This window comes from Notamacropus eugenii, chromosome 5, assembly GCF_028372415.1.
Source record: "Notamacropus eugenii isolate mMacEug1 chromosome 5, mMacEug1.pri_v2, whole genome shotgun sequence".
In the NCBI taxonomy this organism is placed as follows: Eukaryota; Metazoa; Chordata; class Mammalia; order Diprotodontia; family Macropodidae; genus Notamacropus; species Notamacropus eugenii.
Window position 1 is genome coordinate 319,374,985 of NC_092876.1, and position 18,960 is coordinate 319,393,944.

The 18,960-nt window shown below is 39.2% G+C and overlaps 1 protein-coding gene across 3 annotated transcripts in view; it reads right to left on the reverse strand.

Annotated features, from left to right (window-relative positions):
- The window catches only part of MAP3K2 (mitogen-activated protein kinase kinase kinase 2), a 92,730-nt gene extending 74,215 nt beyond the window's left edge, over positions 1-18,515 (reverse strand). For 2 of the 3 annotated variants that reach the window (XM_072613445.1, XM_072613443.1), the window contains exon 1: positions 17,710-18,515. The gene's annotated coding sequence lies outside the window, so the exon portion shown is untranslated. The remainder of the gene's footprint in view (positions 1-17,709) is intronic. The other variant, XM_072613444.1, reaches the window with a different exon arrangement.
- Positions 18,516-18,960: the final 445 nt, after the last annotated feature.

Here is an 18,960-nt window from a genome sequence, read left to right on the forward strand (position 1 = left end):
TCCCAGTTCCTTTGACTTCTGGAATATCCTATTCCAAGCCCTTCAATCCCTTAATGTAGAAGCTGCCAGATCCTGTGTTATCCTGATTGTATTTCCACAATACTCGAATTGTTTCTTTCTAGCTGCTTGCAATATTTTCTCCTTGACCTGGGAACTCTGAAATTTGGCCACAATATTCCTAGGAGTTTCTCTTTCCGGGTCTCTTTCAGGAGGGGATTGGTGGATTCTTTCAATGTTTATTTTGCCCTCTGGTTTCTAGAATATCAGGGCAGTTTTCCTTGATAACTTCATGAAAGATGATGTCTAGGCTCTTTTTTTGGTCATGGCTTTCAAGTAGTCTCATAATTTTTACATTGTCTCTCCTGGATCTATTTCCCAGGTCAATTAATTTTCCAATGAGATGTTTCACATTATCTTCTATTTTTTCACTCTTTTGGTTTGGTTTTGTAATTTCTTGGTTTATCATAAAGTCATTAGCCACCCTCAGTTCCACTCTCACTTTTAAAGAACTATTTTCTTCAGTGAGCTTTTGAACCTCCTTTTCCATTTGGCTAATTATGCTTTTTAAAGCTTCAATGGCTTTTTGGACCTCTTTTTCCAGTTGAGTTAGCCCATTTTTAAGGGTGTTATTTTCTTCAGCATTTTTTGGGGTCTCCTTTAGCAAAGCTGTTGATTCACTTTTTAAGCTCTTCCATGGCCTGAGCTCATTGTATATTCATTTTGAAGGTACTGGATGCAGAAGCCTTGACTTCCTCTGACAGTATGCATTGTTCTTCCTCATCCAAAAGGATGAAAGGAAATACCTGTTCACCAAGAAAGTAACCTTCTATGGTCTTATTTTTTTCCCCTTTTTTTGGCCATTTTCCTAGCCAGTTACTTGACTTCTGAATCCTTTGTCAAGAGGAGGGTCCTAGTGCTCCTCCTCACCCCAGGACCATGCTCAAGGCTGTGATTCAGATCAGCTGCTCAATTCCCCCAGGGACTTTAGATGGGGATGGGCCAGCACTCAGGGCTCAAGTTCAGATCAGTTGCTTAATTCCCCCAGGAGCTTTAGGTCAAGTGGTTCACAGATGGATGCTGCAGCTGCTACCACCACCACCACTGCTGCCGCCGCTGCCTGGGGCCAGTGCTGGAGAGGACCCTGCTCCCCTCTCACCCAATTGGGAAAGCCCTCTCATTGACCTTTGAAGCTTTCTTTGGCGCTTCTGGGTTGAGGGATCTGAGACTCTCCCTGCTGGAGATTCTGCCCTGGAGACCTGTTCCAGTCCTGGGCTCAGCTCAGCATCCTGTGGGACATACCTTTCCTGCTGGCCTTCCAGGTTACCTCTGGCTAGAAATCTCTTTCACTCTTTCGTTCTGTGGCTTCCGCTGCTCTAGAATTTGTTGAGAGCCATTTTTTTATAGGTATTTTATGGGCTATGGGGGAAGAGCTAGAGTATATGCATCTTTCTACTCTGCCAAATTGGCTCCACCCCCCCGACACAATATTATCTTAATATTGTGTCTAATAAAACAAATAAAATGCTTTGAAAAATACAGAACAATTTATGATTTCAGGAATTCCCAAGAATTCCAATTTCTTATTCCAGTTTCCCAAAGATTAATATCTGTCAACAATTTGGAAACAATAGGTGGCCACTGAAGTCCCTTTCATACCTGAAATTATGTGATGTCTATATATAGGCCACTCTCTCTATACAGACCACAATAGCTCTTCATAATCTCTCTGGACCTCAGTTTCCTCTAATTTCCATTTTATCAAACATTAAAAAGAAATTAAATTACCCCAAAACAACAAAAAAGCCTAAGCCCTTTAGAGGCAGCTAAATGGTACAGTGGATAGAGTGCTGTGCCTGCAGTCAGGGAGACCTGAGTTCAAATCCAACTTCAGACATTTACGATCTGTGTGACCTGATGAAATCACTTCAATTCTGTCTATCTCAGTTTTCTCAGCTGTAAAACAGGGATAATAATAGCACTTACCTCCTAGAGTTTCTCTCATATTCATTAAGTGCTTAGCACAGTATCTTCTATGCAGTAGGTGCTTAATAAATGCTTATTTCCTTCCTTTACCATAGGCTGGTCTGCAAAGTTACTCAAATGTATAGACCAAAAAATAGTATCATTCAACTAAATGCAAACAAAATAAACCACTCTGAAAAATGGTTTATGAAGTACAACCTTAATGTGTTTATTGGTTCCGACTTTTTTTTCCTTAAAGTACGACTCCCCGCAATAAAAAAGAATAAGCAATAACAGAATGCCATGTTTCTTCTTAGATCCTAGGCATAAGATCGATATGAGATCTAAATCATACTATTTTTGGATCCTTTATAAACTTTAACATAACTGCTGATGCTCAACATGAGATTCTTTTTTATGAGTAAAAAGTGGAAAGTAAATCATAACAATTTTGACATTCTTGCTATAAATGAAAAGATAAAGTTGCAGCTAGATAAAAAGATGGCTCTCAGGTTCTCTCTTAAGAGTCAAATAAGAGTTGGTTTTATAATGTTCTCAAAGGCAACAAGAAATATTTCATGTACACTTGCAAATCTCATTGTAAACCTCATACAATTTTACTCATCATAAATATTACTCATCATAAGCACAAGTAAAAAACCATCTTGAAGATATTTGCAACTTATCCACCAACATCAATTTCAAAGAATAAGGAAATGAAATTTTATGTAATGATGAAACAAGAACAACAAATTGGTGAAAATGCAAAGATGTTAGGATGTCTATTTTTTCTTAAAAAAAATTTAATTTGATATACTGCTTTTATCACCTTTTCCAAATAAAACCTTCCCCTCCCCAAACCAAAGAATCATACTTTGCAACAAAGAATTAAAAAGAAAAAAAAACACTCTGTAAAACTAACAATCAGTAAAAGTTGTATATTGTAGCAAAGATTTCTACAACAAATTATGGTCTATATCAGTGACAACAGACCCACCATATTTGGATTCTAATGTAACAATCCCCTGTGCTTCACTGAATTAACAGAAGTAACAATAAAGAAAACAAAGATGAAGAAGGTGGCTGCTAGAAGTTAAACAATTTTGAAATTAGGGAGGGATCAATTTCTTACAATATCTCAAAAAGTGGGGGACACCAAATATTTGGGAAAACAGTTAACAGGCTCTATTATTATCCTCCCAAAGGAAACTAAGAAAATACTAATAATTATTGATTCATATGTCAGTAATAACTGATTCATACTTTTAGCATCTATTTAAAATCTGCATGGGAATAATCTAAACATCTATCAAAGGTGCAAAAGATGAAGGTATGAAATGGGAACAAGCAAACTTTTATAGGTGATCATTAGTCAACCACATCTGTGTCACAAATTGATAAATGGAAATGAAAGATCCTTTTTTTCACTTATTGTATATTGACTATAAGAAAGTATTTGATTCAACACAGCAAAATACATCCTTAAAGACCTCCTCCTCCTAAGTTAAAGATGTAATATCAGAGATAACTTTGATGATCCCCTGGTTTTTCACTGTCAAGCAAGAGCCATAAAGGAAATGTACGTTGCCAGAGGTTATTTGTAGACATTGTTGGGGATATCCAAAACAGGGTGCATATTGAAAAAGGATATCCTATAGAAGAAGAAATCTTCCACGTGCACTTATTTATGCACAAATTGTGCTGATTGTATCAAGACCCAGAACATTTCAGAGATTCTTAAATGAGATCTATAATCACTGCAAAGAGTTCCGCTTAACCAAACATACTGGAAAAACTATGTGGATAAATATTACCTAATATCAAGACTATGATATGAAGCTAAAGGAACAACCTATAAAACTGGTGAATCTTTCTAGAGAAATGTATATCTGTATATATAAATATATAATATTAAATATATGTTATTTGCATATAAATATATCTGTATGTGTTTACTATGCGTATACATATAAAAATATGTACATATACATAGACATATATGTATTCACACATACACAGTTCCTAAAATAAAGTCCCATATTTTAAATAGTCTAATGCTGCTGCTATATGCCAGTTAATCATGAACTACTATAGTCTTCTAAGAATTAAAACTACAAGTTACCCAAATGACAACGGAGACCTGTGGGTATGAGTAACTTGCAACCCATTACCAACATAGAATTGTGCAGAAGAGACAGCATAATGGATATTATCAGAAACATATAGTCAGCAAAGGAGATGGGCAAATCATATGATTAATCAAATGATCATTAACTTATAGCTAGGGCACGGTAAGGACAGCCCAAAGTTCTCCATTGGTATCCATGTAATGTCAAAACAATTAATAAGTTCAATTTTGTACATGTTAAGTTTGAAATGCTTATAAGACATCCAGCTTGAAATAATCAATATGCATTCTTTCTCTATAACACCAATCAAATATTCATCCATCACCCTACTTCAGGTTCTCTTCATCCTGTCACTCATATCAGAATTCTGAAGCTTGTTGACTTTCTACACAGTACAACAGTACTTAAACCTAGAGACACCCAGTAAATCCAGTGCCCCTGCCTCAATCTTTTCCCCACCTCAACACATATTTCACACACCTGCTAATGTGAGTTGCCTAAAATGCAGATCTGACCGTGCCATTCCACCTTCTCAATAAACTAAAATGGCTCCATATTACCTCTAGGATCAAATACAGAGTCCATTTAAAGGTTATAAAGAATAACCTGACCCCTTCCTACCTTCCCAGACTTCTTATATATTACTTCCCTCATGCACACTATGGTTTAGCCATACCGGACTTCTTGTTGTGTCTCACAGAGGACACATATGTCTCAGTGCTTTTAGACTGTCTCTTAGAATTCTAGGTTTCCTTCACCATTCAGCTCAAACACCAACTTCTACATGAAGTCATTGCTGATTCTAAGTGCTGATGCCCTCTCTCCTCTACACTTAAATATGTGCATGCTGTTTCCCCTGTTGAGATGCAAGCTCCTTAAGGGAAGAGATTTTCATTTTTGTCTTTGTATCCCCAGGACTTACCATGGTACCTGGAACCTAAGAATCACTTAAATCTGCTTGTTGGTTGGTTGATTTTGTGTTAACTAATTTCTTTCTAGTTTTCTTATTTTGAAGGCTGATCTCCTTATTTGAGGAGGGAAAAGGAAACAGAAGCTGAAAAGTCCTATTTACTTTTTTTCATCATTCTGTCTACCCCCACTTAATTTCATTCAACAAGCATTTATGTTAGCACCTACTCAGTGCTGGACAGTGCCAGATGCTTACAATACAAAGACAAAAATGAAACAGTCCCTTGAAGGAGTTTACAATCCTACTCTAACTGCTCTATTATAATAAACTGACATTTTTATTTTCCAACATCCATTAAATTAATTCCCTTCTATCCTTCAAATTATTAGCTTAGAGCACTACATACATGGATACCATAACAGCCTTCTAGTTGGTTATCATGCTTCTACTACTATACACAGATGCCAAAATGAACTTCTTCGAAAATAATTTCCACAGCATCACCTGCTCCAAAAATTACAATAGCTTCCTGTATTGAATCCTAATTTCAGGATTCAGTACCATCTACCCAAACTTTTCCAACTCATTCATTATGCCTTCTATAACAGTCAAGTCAATCTGCTTTCCTTACACTTTCTAGTTCCTAGTTCCCCCAAATGCTGCTTATACCATTCCTGCTACTTGAAATACTGACCTCTCTCCTCACCAATGCTTGTCCACTACATTCATCAAGTTAGATCAAAATAATGGTCACTTTATAAATCGCATAGTTCACATAATCATTTCACTGATGAAGAAACTATGCCCCAAACATCCCTTTTTCAGGGCCACACAGCTAATATACGTAGTTTCGTGATCCCTAGTCCTGTTTTCTTTCTACCACAAAAACTCCTCCAAGATATGTTCTTACTTACAATTAACCTTACTCCCACTCTAAACACTACTTAATTAAGCATCCCTTCAGTACTTATATGTTTTCATTTAATTACATTGCTCTTATTGAGATGTTGTTTTGCGCTGGCTCAACGGTTATTTCTTTTGCATTTTGTCACTGAACTAAATTATAAATAACTGAGCTTCCTTTTTTGATTTCTTCCAACAGCATTTTCTAACAGTGCTCTCCATATAGTGGGCACTCAATAAATTACTAGCTAATTTACAAGTCAAATTGGATTTAATATATACAGCTTCATCCACAAGACTATTACATTTTATCAATACAAACTAAATAATAACATGTTACCATTCACAAAAGTAGCTATGTTCCAGTAATCTCCAAAATAAAATGTCTCTCTATAGGAATCCCTGGCAAAACAATGAGTTACTCAAATTGAGGGATACAATGGATTTAGAAACTGGGAGAAAGACAGGCAGAGGAATATCCTAATGAGCCAGTTTATACAATTCTTCTCTGAATTTATAATTGCAGTAGTGAACTAAAGTAACAGGACCCCCCAAATAATCAAAACTTGACAATGTAAGAACTCCATTCTGATTTTAAAACTTACACGATCTTAAAAATGTATTTTTTCCTCAGATACTTCCTTAATTGTACTTTTCGCTATAAAACTTGTTACTGTCATATAATAACTCATGATGTCAACAAAATACAATCCAAATACTCCCACACAATTACATTTAACTTTGATGACAGTTCTAGAACTTTATTTCCAAAATCATTATTTCATCCTAAATTATCATTTTTAGATCAAAAGGGGTATTTTTCTATTCCTGGATATTTTTTGATTCCCAAGTTTTCATAACACTGCTCTTTCTTGTTTTTTTTTCCCAGTTAAACACTTCAATTTTCTTTGTTGGATTGCCTACTTGGGTTGCCCTCTTACCATGGATGTCACTTCAGGTTTTTTCATAAAGCTGCTTCTTTTCTTCCTCTACACTCTCTCCTTTAACAATTTTACCATCTCTCATGGTTTCAATTTAAGTTTCTATGAAGATGATTCTCAGACACATACACAGAATCCTACACTTCTCCTTCTAAGGTCCAATCCCACAACTTGAACTGCTTGATTATCCCCATCTAGGTACCTTCAGTGCAAATCAAACTCAACATGTCTTCCTCTCTACTGAACCGCCTGCTTTTTCTCCAGCATCTCCATCCTAGTCACCCAGGTTCACATTCTCAATGTTATCTTGAACTCCCTCTCCCTTATCCCATATATCCATTCAAGTTGTCAAATGCTGTCATTTCTTTCTGTACAACATTGCTAGCATCTTACTTTCTCTATACTCACATGGCTATGACCCTAGTTTAGACCCTAATCACCTCTAGCTTAGGCTATTACAATAGTCTCCTAATTGGTTTGCCTGCCTTAAGACTATTCTAATCCTCTCACACTGCTGTTACAGTAACTTTCCTAAAATGAAGGAGTGATCACATCACTCCACTACGCATGAAAATCCAGGGAAGAGAGAATATGTAGAAATATAAACGTAGTTTGTATCCCCAACACCTAGCACATAAATGCTTACTGATTGATGGATTCCAAACTTTCTATTTCTGTTAAATGTACAGCCATCCTTTCAATCCATCCAGCCTTTCAAACCTCCATCATCTCAGTCATTCTTAACTCTTCTCTCTCTCACACTCCAATAATCCATTTTATCTCCATGACACCTCTTACATATATCTTAGCCTATCCAGTTGCATGCCAATAAATATTTATTAAGCATCTACTATTTGCCAAATGCTAGATATACAAAGGAAGGCAAAAACAGTTCCTACCCTTGAAGGAGCCATAATCTAATGGAGGGAGAGGACAACAAGTATATATATACAAACAAGCTATATATAGGATAAATAGGAAATAACTAACTGAGGGAAAGCACTAGAATTAAGAGGAGTTGGGAAAGGTTTCCTGTAGAAGGTAAGATTTTGGTTGAAACCTGAAGGAAGTTGAGGAAGCTAGTAAGCGGAGATAAGGATAAAGGACATTCCAGTTACAGGAGACAGGCAGAGAAAATGCCTGTGCCAACAGCAAGGAGGCCAGTATCCCTGGATCAAAGAATATGTGAATGATAGTGGCCAGTATTCTTTATCACATATCACCAGGATTATTCCAAAAGCTTCCTAAATAAACAACCTGCTTCCAGTATCTCCCCTCATGTCCACCAAACAATTACCAAAAGAAACTTTCTAAAGCACAAGTCTTGCCATATCACTCTGCTGGTAAAGGACTTTCCTACTGCCCCTAAGATAAAAGACAAACTCCTCAGTTTGGCATTTAAACCTTTCCACAATCTGGCTCCTGTATACCTTTCCATATTTACTGTATGTAACTTCTATTAAAATACTATCTTTTTTAGTCAAACTGGTCTATCGGCTATTCTTTGAACTCAGCATTCCATGCCTTTAACTGATTCCCCTGGTTGAATGCTCTCTCCCTTTCCTTCAAATTTATCGGGTATAGCTTTAAAAGATGACTGCTGGAAAGGAAGTAGGCAGTTCAGCTCCTCCACACCTACTCCAGCAAAAATCTAAAAATCACATCAAGTCAAATAATGATCAAGAAATCCAATAAGCAGTTACAATAAATGTAGCTTATTACACCCACCCCAGAACTGCACAAAAAGTCAGCCAGAAGTCCATTAGCAATAGCAAAGGAAGTTCCCATAAAAACCAGTTTCTGTACAGGCCAATAAGTGAGCAGCCTACCCAGCATGAATCTGCTGGGTTCTGTGTACAAGAGGCAGCAAGTGCAGAGGGCTTCCAAAGAAAGCTCCAGGATGGAAACCTATTGTGGGGACTACAGAAGTGACCTGGAATATACTGTAATGAATACCATGCTGGCAAAATGAGATATCCCAAGTCCTTGGGTTCCAAGGCATGTACCACTTTGTCCTGAAAAGTCAAGAGGTATCTGAAAATACAGCACTCTGATCCTTAAAGATCTAAAGGACTCTAATCCCTAGAAATGAAGGTCAACACAGAAACCCAGGGCACACAAAGCAAGACCAAGCAGGGCAGACTACTCAAGGAGAGGAAATAAGCACCTATATGGTGCCTACTATGTGCCAGGCACTGCACTAAATATCTTTTACAAATATTACTTCAATTGATCCTAACAACAACCCTGTGAGATAAATGCTATTATTTCCATTTTACAGTTCAAGAAACTGAGGCATACAGATATTAAGTGAGTTGACCACAGTCATACAATTAGCAAGTGTCTGAGGTCAGATATGAAGTCTTCCTGACTTCAGGCCCAGTATTCTGTCCACTATGCCACCACAGCAGAAGGCAGAAGCCTAGTCTTGGAACAAAGATGCAGTTCAGGAACTAAGACTAGAGAAAAAACAAACAAACAAAATCAACCACTATGACATTACTAAATCCAAAGTCACCTGATTTCTAATTCTACTTCTGCCACTTAAAAGTCTGTCTAACCTTGGACAAAGCACTTAACCTCTCTAGGGCTAAGTTTCTTCATCTGTAAAATGAGGAGACTAGACTAGAAGACTGCTCTGATTTTAAATTCTCTGATTCATGCAGAACGAAGCAGACCATTTTCTTTTGTGTTATGTTCTGTTTTGTTCTATGGTTTTTCCCATTCATTTTAATTCTTCTACTCAACAGGACTATGGTAAAATTGTATTTAATAGGAATATATGTGTAGAACCTATATAAGACTGCAAGTCATCTAGGGGAGGGAGTGGGGAGGGAGGGGGAAAAAATCTAAGATGTATGGAGGTGATTATAGAACACTGAAAACAAATAAAATAATTATTAAAAAAATAAATTCTCTGATTCAGTAGGCATTAAATACCTGTCTTTTACTTCTTTTGTTTCCTCTACAATGCTCCTCAGTACAATATGAGCCCTTATTTAATACTGGTTGACTTAAAACTTCCAGTGACCTTAGCCTGACATATTATTATTGAATTCACATTCATTTTATTTTTCCTTATAAACAAAGATCTTTGCTTGGAGTCAAGATGCCTCAGGTTTAATAAATGAAAAAGGGAGTAACTATTAGAATTAGACACTAAGATTCAGGGGCTACAGCCGAAGATAAGGAGAAAGTAATTGGGGATCAGATATTGCATGTATCCCTCTGAAATCAAGGAACCAAGCAAACTCAAAGACTACAAAGGTCAAGCGATCTCCATGCCTATAACTAAAGGTAGAATTTTGGAAACAAAAGCAAAAGCTCTGAGTCAATGGCCAAGCTCCCCTGGACTAGTTAGTTGCAAGAGAGGCTCTTGCCTTTGGAAGCTGATAATATAATCATAAGACATATGGCTCAGGGATGGCTTTTTCTAATACAGATGCTTAAGTCACAACACCCAACTAGCAAGCAATTTCTCAAGGCAGCTCACTCAGCCAGGAGCTGATGTCGCCAGACTTAGACTTTAGAAAAATCACTTAGGCAGCTGAAAGGAGGCTAGATTAGAACGAGGAGGTATTTGAGAGAGATAGATCAGTCAGATAAATATTGTAATAGTCTCAGTGAAAAATTATGAGGGTCTGAGCTAGGTTGGTGGCTGTGTGAGTGAAAGGAAGGTAATACATACAAGCAATGTTATGAAAGTAAAAACAAGAATATCTGGATGTGTGATGTGAATGCAATCATCGTTAAGGATGATGATACTTATGTTGCAAACCTTGATGACTGGCAAGATATTGGTACCTATGACAGGAACAGAAAAATTGGTAAAAGAAAGGTTTGGTGGGAAAGACAATGCGTTCTCCTTTGAATATTTTGAGTTTGAGATACTTATTAGACATCTAATTCAAGATGTCCAAGAGGCAGTTGGTGGTACATTACTATAGTTGATGGGAGAGACTAGGGCTGGTTATAAAGCTCTAGGAATCATAGGCCTCGAGATTATAATTGAACACATGAGAGCTAAAGAAGTTACAAGTAACATAATGTAAGGAGAACAGATAAGGGCCCAGGACAGAGCCCTGGAGGACATCTATAATGAGGAGACTGATATGGATGAAGAACAAAGGAGACTGAGAAGAAGCAGTCAGACAGGTAGTAGGAGAACCAAAAGAAAACAGTATCAGGAAAACCTAAAAGAGAGAGTATGCAGGTGAAAAAAGTGATCAACAGGGTCAAAGGCTGCAGAGATATCAACAAGGACAAGGACCTACAAAAGGACACTGATTTGGCAATTAAAATATCACTGGTAATTTTTCGTTTTACTAGAGAAGGGGGGATGTGATGGGGTAAATTTAGAGGGACTGATTTTGGCAATAAGAAGGATTATCTCTTTATCCAAGACAGTAGTGAAGGAAGGATAATGAGGGAAAATGTCTGAATGATATGAGGTGAAGAGGAGAGAAGGAAGAGCTCTGAGCACATTTTTTAGTGAGATATGAGACAAGGTCCTCAGATGAGAGGGTAGGGGAGGCCAGACCAGAAGATTTAGAACAGTTGCTGTAAACAGTGGGCTACTGAAGTGATTAAGGAGGAATAAAATGTTTGCCTTGTTGCAATGAGGGCCCAATTGAGATCAAATGACACAGATTTATAGTGTGCTCCATGGTTTTGTGATTTCTTCCAGCTTTCTTCAACCTCACACAAATAAAAGGTAAGGAGGTAGATGTTGCGGGTAATTACCTTTTTTAAAGATTCTAAAGTAATACTAAAACATATTCAATGTAGAAACATAAGTCAAATTTAATAAAAATAGTCAAAGTATTTCAATTTCTAATGATGGATTTTTCAGTCACAAACATAATACAAAGAAAATAATGCACCCTGAAGCATTTATATTACAAAATCATTAACCAAGTAGACCATAACAAGTTAACTTCTCTTTATGCATTATGTGTAACAGCTGTTTAAAATGATAACTGCCATACTGAATCATATTTTCCCACTGATTTACTTGAATGAATCTGAAAGTTATTTCCACAAAAATTCTGGGCCCCAATACATAATAAAAACTATACAAAGGATTATAGATTTAGAACTGGAAGGGCCCTTAGAGGTCATTAAAGAATGACTTAAGACTGCTAACATCCACATGTAGGACCATTTGTCAACAGAATATATACATTTAGTTCTCACACATCTACTGTATTAAGACATTAAAAGAAAAATGAACCCACCACTCATCTAAAAGTGCACATACATAAAATGCTAGTCATTCTCATTTAATTAGAAAAGCTCACTGACTCCATGGGATTTTAATATTCAACAACAAACAGTATTTTAAAGCCTCCAATATGGTTCTAGGTCCCATGGGGGGTAATCTAGTAAAAACTAACATTTAAAAAGAGCCATTTGTAGAGCATTCTATGTGCATTATCTCACATGAGCCTTACAAGAACCTGAGAAAGTGTGGTACTATTGGTCATTCCCATTCTACAGGATTCCCATTCTATACAAGGAACTATAGCGAGATAAGACACTTGAACAGGTAACTTTAATAAAAAAAAATATGAAATATGCAAGAGCTCCTTTTCTGCTGCTTCCATACATACCCAGATATCCCCTAGCATAAAAAAAAATTTGTTTCACTTGGTCATGCCATACCTTTAAAGCTTACATCTTTTTTTTTCTTGCAGTCAAAGCTCCTAGGGAAAAAGCTATCTATATTTATTGCCAATAAATAATAAATAACAGCTAGCATTTAATGCTTTACAAATATTATTTCATTTGATCCTCATAAAAATCCTGGAAGGTAACTGCTGTTATTATCCCCATTTTACAGATGAGGAAACTGAGGAAAACAGAGATTAAATGACTTGCTCAAAGTCACACAGCTAGATTAAAGTGTCTAAGGCACTTCCTGACTTCCAGCCCAGCCCTCTATCCACTGGCTGCCTCATCCCACTCTTTTCAACTACTGGAAACTAGCTTCTGATTGCACCACTCTCTTCAAACTTCTTTCTCCAAGGTTACTAATGAAAACTTTACTAAATAAAATGTCCTTTTCTCAGTTGTAATTCATCTTGATCTTATTGTAGGTTTTGACACTGCTGACTATTCCTTCTTCTTGGATATGATCTAATTTCTAACCTTTCATTTCACTTGGTTTTCCTACTACTTTGTCTGACCAACCCATCTCAGTCCCCATTTGCTGGAACATTATCAACTATGTTCCTCTTGCACCCTTACCATAGGTATCCCTTAAAACTCTTGTACAGGGTCCTCCTCCTCTTCTACATTCTCTCTCTCGATGATCTTATCATCTCTTATGGATTCAATTTGTCTCTATGAAATAACTCTTAAGATCTACAAATCCATCCCTAGTCTCTCCTGAGCTCCAATCCTCTATCACCAAATGAAGGTTTAACATAGCCACCTAGCTCTCAGACTCATCAAGTCCAAAGCAGAACTCATTATCTTTCCTCTAAAACCAAACCTTTTCTGAACTTCTCTATTTCTGTTAAGGACACCATCATTCTTCCAGTTGCCCAGTTTCCCAACCTCAGAGTTATCCTCAACTCTTCATAATTCTATTTCCACATCTCTCATGTCCAACCAGTTTTCTCTCCTCAGATGGCCATCACTACGATTCAGGTCCTTATCAACTCTAGTCACCTGCTTCCATCCTCTACCCTCTCCAATCCATTCTTTTCATAGTTGCCAAACTGGTATTTTTAAAGCACAGGTATGACCATGCCATTCCTATGCTCAAGATGTTTCAGAGTCTCTAGGTTAAAACACAAACTTTTTATTTGGCATTTAAAACCCTTCATAATCTGCCTCCAACATTTCTTTCCAGAATGATTTCACATTACTCCTGTTTATAAACTCTCTAGGGGTGAGGAACCTACAGAATCCAAACTTCACAGAAGAATTTGCAAAGGGCCGCCCTTGAGGACCTAGAGGGCCACATGTGGCCTTGAGGCCACAGGTTCCCTATCCCTGTATTCCAGAAAACTAGCCTACTTATTATTTCCCAAGACAATATTTCACATCCCATCTCTGTGTCTTTGTACAAGCTGTCTTCCCATACCCAGAATGCTTTCTTTCTTCAACTCCCCTTTTAAAACTCCTCTTTCAAAGGAAAGCTCAGGTGTCCCCTCCTACACAAGGCCTCTCGAGATCCTCCCATCTATTAGTGTCCATCAAAATTATTTTATATATTTGGTATTTACTTATCTATGGACATGTTTCCCAGCAATAAACATAAGTTTCTTGAGGGAAGGGACTATTTTGTTTTTCAAAGAAGGTGCTCAACAAATTGTCAAAATGAACCGAAGTAGGGGCAAGATGGAGTTGTATCAAGCAAGGCTTCTTGGAGAAGGTTATAGAGTCTTAAAAGTTAAATAGGATTCCAAGAGAAAGAAAGAGAAAGGCAGTTTTGTTGCTCTTTTTGGGATACAGGAAGCATTTTTGGCAATATTTCTTCTATCATTACCACAGATATTTATTTAGTTGAGTATGCTACCTGGAAAAGTCTTATAAAATTTTTTTTTAGAAGTCTAGTTCTTTAATTTATATGTCAGCAGAAATAATTCACTTCTTTATTGATGTTTATTGTTTCTAATACTGTAGTTAAATAATTTACAAAGAGGTCCTAATACTTCTTACCCAAGAAGATAATACAGTATTGATTAATAAAAGGAAATATTTCAACAGTTTTCTAAGATCACTGAAAGTAGCTCATTTTAAGACTAAGGGAAATATAAGGATTCCTAAAGTCCACCTAGTTCCCTTCTTTTTCAGCTCTAGTGAGTTTATTTTATTTGGAGACAATTGGAGTTGTGACTTACTCAGGAAAATACAGCTACTAAGTATCTGAGGCTGGCTTCAAACTCAGACCCTCCTGACTTAGGGAGTTTATTTTAAATGAAAAGTTCTGAGTTCAGTGACAATTACTTCAAGCACCCAAATGCGAAAATTACTAATACCTAGCAAAACACTGTCTAATCTTACATTTATATCTGTTTCTAGTTATTCCTTGTCAAGTTTTCAGGAAACATTTGCATAACAAAACAGCAGATTATATTACAGTATCTTGTGTAACAAAACAATAGACTATATTATAGTATCTGTGGACAAAGCATCTAGATGTGAGGTTGGTGAAAAAGATTTGTCTTTTCTTAGGACTTTCCTCAGAGTGGGTCCTCCTCTTTGGGATACCCATAGAGCCAAAGACTCCTAGATATCTCACTTCTCTGATACAGCTCAGTCCTCTCCCCTTTGCTCCATGCTTGCTCTAACTTCCCAAACCCAGATCTCAGTATGACTTTTTCCCCTTATTCTGAGATGATTTCTCCCTTTCATACAAATTGTTTAGGGCATGCTCCAGTCTCTCACACAGTAGCTTTGAACAATTAAAGATGGTGTACTGGTCCCATTCACTCAGTTCTGATTATATAACTCAACCAAAAAGTATTCCCATGTAATCAAGGCACCAGAGCCAAATGGGGTGGTTTCAACATCATCCTCACACTTGCTAGAAGCAACACAGACAACCATATGGCTAATCGTCATACTGGTATGTTTTTCCATTAGAACACATCTTGATTTTATAATAACTTAAAAGAAAATAAGATTTATTTTATTGAAAACTATTAGGATCTGAGAAAATGACATAAGATCTTTCCTTTGCTCTTTCTAGTTGAGGAGATAAGGTACATACAGCAGCATTAATTAACTTAAGAGTTAAGTAACAATGATGTTAAAAAGCAATACATGATTAATTGCTATGAGTAAGAGAAGCAATATATGTCCCAAATGAGTTCAGAGGACACCCAGGATCAAATGATACATTTTGTAGTAAATATTTAACATCTTCTTAGACAATAAAAGAAAGAGCTATTTGGCGTGTGTGTGTGCGTGCGTAAATGCAACTCATATACAACTATCTTGCTTTACATTAGAGATGCGTTATTAAAAAAAATACATGTATCCCCCCCAATCAGATATTTTAAATGCATTAAGAGAACTTGCTTTATCATTAATTTTTTTTGTAAAGTAAGTAATGACATTCGTGGATTAATAGAACTTTGTGTAAATTTAGATTTATATATAGGGCTTGCGTAAAACAAAGCATGCCTGCATGTAACATGTAATAGCGATCTCCTCTTGAAAAATAAGACAAATATGACAAGATAATATAAGTAAATAGAAAAACCTCCTTAAGATGTTTTCTTAAAAGTTTATAAAGTTTCCCCAAAAATAAGTTAGATCTATTAGCAGATGCTCATTTCAGCATAAACCTCTATATGGATCATGACTATATAATCATTCCACCAATGCCTATATAATTCAGTCAAATGAATTCACATTTTTAGAATAAAGAACAAATCAATCTGTGTGTGAATCATTTCAAAATCCCTTTAATTCTACAATCTTTTTCTTCTATTTGTCAGATATCATACGAAAGCTCTTAGCATAGTTGTAGGCACTTACTAATATTATAGAATATTACAGATACGAATAACTAATTTCACAAACACTGTAACTTTCTATTTTCCTTAAGCAAGTGGAAAGAAATAAATGTGTACACCAAATGTGTTATAACAATTTTTTAAAAAATCATGTATTTTGTTAATTATCTCTGGTCCCTTACTTTAATAACTTTGTGAAAAAAGTAAGAAATGAATCCTTTAAGTTAGCATATGCAGTATACATTTATCCCTCACTGCAAAGGAATGAAAATTCATTTACACAAAACTGACAGGGGTAACTTTCTATGATTTCCTAAACTAAGTGTTCAAATAATTCAGAAACACTGCATGAGACAAGAAGATATATTAGTTAAGAGTGTGGCCAGTGCCACACATCTAACAACAAATTTATCAAGTAGAAAATCTCAAGTAAAACACTTAACTTTCTAAGTCCCTAGCATTCATCAAAAGTCAACAGCAGAATGAAAACAATAGCATCTCTTCATATTATAAAAGAGTAAACAAGCATTTTCCCCCAAACCCTAGTAACAAAAAGGCAACTGAAAAAAAACCTTTAAAAAGTATGAAAATCAAAAGTCAAAAAAAATTTCCTTGGCTAAGCTGAGAAACTCATGGAAAAAGCTGGAGTCCAGGAGAGAACAGTAATTGTTTGTACTTAGTACCCAGCCCAATGAGGGAACTGTTTATTTAGCTCACACCTTCTTCGACACAGGCATCCCTAGCAAAATCTGGATACAGTTGCGAGATGTCTGTAAATGCTTCCTTAAGAATACAATGGAAATACATTTGAAATTGAAGGGTACTAAAGAAACGAGATACTTTTTAGACAGGCACTTTGGGAGCTGTGAAATGCTTCTAACTCTCCCAGACACTTCCTAACCACAGTCTTCTAAAACTGTTGCAGATTCCTCATTTCCACCATTCTCCCCACCTCATCCATCCACCTTTCTAAAGAGTGGGCCCTCGATACAAAACTAGTAAGTCCACCTTGCATTCTTAAAGCCTGTCTTCCTCACGGGACCGAGTCACTGATCCAGAGGCCCATATCCCCAAGCCACCAGCAGGCACTAATCCCAGCCAGTGACAGCCTCCAGAGTTGACAAGGCCCTCTTCTCCACACAACTGCCCCGACACCCGACCGGTCTCAGGGATACCGAGGCCTTCCTGGAGCTCCAGCCCGGCTCTCCTGGAACCCCAACACACCGTACCTCCGTCTTCCTCCCGGCAGCGGCCCAGCTGCCACATGTATGCTTCTCCCCCCCACCCCCAAGCCCAGCCCTTTACCCTTGCACTGCAATCCCCACCACCGTATACACACACAACACACACACGCACACACACACGCATGCACGCACACACACACGTACCTGGCTCCAAGGACTGCAGAGGGCTGGGGGCCGTCACCAGCCAGACACGGGCGTCCGTGCCTGGTGAGGTCGATCCTGGGGCGGCCTTTCCTGGTGCTCCACGGCCCCAAGGGGGGGGCCGCGCGATCCTTCGAGGGGGCCGGGCTGGGGGGCGCCCCCACCTTCGGCCCACCCCACCCCCCCTCCCCCTTCACGGCCTGTCACCGCTCCCCCCCGGGGGCTGGGGGGGAGGGAAGGGAGCGCGGACCTGGGCGCGGGTGACAGTGGAGAGACCCCCGAGAGAGGAGGCGGGGAGACAAGGCGGGCGGCCGGTCCGGGGTCGGAGGAGCTGGTCAGTCACGCAGCTGTCGGCCGGCGAGGGCCAGGCCCGTGTCTCACGTGGAGCCCCCGGCGGCGGTGAGGAAAGGGCAGCTCGCCGTCCCCCTCCTGCGGAGGCCGGCTACGGCCGGCGGGGGCCTGGCCGGCCGCTGGGGAAGGGGAAAAAGGGGAAGCTCCGCGGCCTGGCGCTCCCCGAGGCCAAGGTGGGGACCGAGCGGCTGGAGCTGCGGCGGCGGCCGAAGCTCCTCACCGGCAGGGATCGAGGGAGGAGGCGAGGGGAGAGGAGGAGTCGGAGTCGTCTTCTCCGTCGTCGTCTACTCCATCGGCTGCCAAGCCAGGCCACCCCACCCCCGCCTGCCCGAGCGGCCAAGCCGCTTGCCTAAGCCGCCGTCGCCGACGGCAGCCCTGCCGCCACTACACACGCAGCCGTGACGTAGAGCACCGCGCGCGGGAGGCGTCACCAGCCCTAGCTCCATCGTCTCTTCCCCGCGTGCGCGCCCCTCCGCGCAGTCTTGGGCTCGCGCGCGTGCACGCGCGCTCCCACTCCGTGCCGGGAGAAAGAGGAGAAGAGGGAATGGAGTGCGGGGAGAGGAGAAAGGGGAGGAGGCGAAGGGGACGCCGGGCGCGCGCCCGTTCGCTCTGGAGCGCCCCTGGGGCTGCGCAAGCCTAGAACTCTTACGGGAAGAAGGCCCTTCGCGCCTGCGCAGTGAAGGCGCATTTCGGGGAACTCCAGGAGCCTGGCTTCCCGTGGTCTTTGCGCAGCCCGGCCTGGGGTGCTGATTCTGCGCTGCCTCTGCGACGGGTGTCACGAGTCCCGGCTCCGCCCCGCTTGGCCTCTCCCCCAGGAAAGGCTGGGATAACTGGCCGCCGCGGAGCACGTCAAACCCTAAGTGTTTTTGTTTTTTTAATTTTGTTCTGTTTTGTCCTACGGGA